This window comes from Myotis brandtii, unplaced genomic scaffold, assembly GCF_000412655.1.
Source record: "Myotis brandtii unplaced genomic scaffold, ASM41265v1 scaffold1763, whole genome shotgun sequence".
Classification (NCBI taxonomy): Eukaryota; Metazoa; Chordata; class Mammalia; order Chiroptera; family Vespertilionidae; genus Myotis; species Myotis brandtii.
In genome coordinates this window covers 275,417-276,157 of record NW_005356530.1, presented here as the reverse complement: position 1 = coordinate 276,157, position 741 = coordinate 275,417, and the positions used below count along the sequence as shown (strand labels likewise).

General features: G+C 62.8%; 1 protein-coding gene across 1 annotated transcript in view; it reads right to left on the bottom strand.

The window, feature by feature from the left end:
* The window catches only part of PPP6R1 (protein phosphatase 6, regulatory subunit 1), a 32,425-nt gene that overhangs the window by 6,415 nt on the left and 25,269 nt on the right, over window positions 1–741 (bottom strand). The window lies entirely within an intron of this gene.

Here is a 741-nt window from a genome sequence, read left to right as displayed (position 1 = left end):
GCCTCCACCTCCCCCCGCCCGCCCCGCCTCCACGGGCGAGCCCCTCACCCTTCAGCAGCTGCCCCAGCTGCTCGGCATTGGGCCCCTTCTCCGTGTTCTGCACCAGGGCGTTGGCCATTCTCGTCAGGTGGCCCATGTAGCCTTTCCGCGGGCCGCCTGCGGACCTGGGTGGGGGTGGAGGCCGAAGCTGGACACTGGCCACCCGGCCACCCCCCACCCGGAAGGAAGGCGGGAGGGACACTCACTGCACGCGCTCGTTCTCCTCCCAGGACGTCAGGATGCGTTCCACCAGGCGGCACTGCTGCAGCAGCTGTGGGGGGACCAGCCAAGGTCACCGCGCCGCCCGCAGACCAGCCAGGGACTGAGGCGGCCTCCCCACGGCGCCTGGCAGCCGAGCCTCTGCTCCCTCTAGAACATGCAGTGCCCATCCAAACAGCCCGCGCACGCACCTGCCCCTCCCCTGCTGCCCACTCTGCTCTCCCACGACATCCTCGGCCTGTCCACGCCCCATCCATCTAGACCAGTGGTTCTCAACCTTCTGGCCCTTTAAATACAGTTCCTCATGTTGTGACCCAACCATAAAATTATTTTCGTTGCTACTTCATAACTGTCATGTTGCTACTGTTATGAATCGTAATGTAAATATCTGATATGCAGGATGGTCTTAGGCGACCCCCATGAAAGGGTTGTTTGACCGCCATAGGGGTCGTGACCCACAGGTTGAGAACCGCTGCTGTAGAG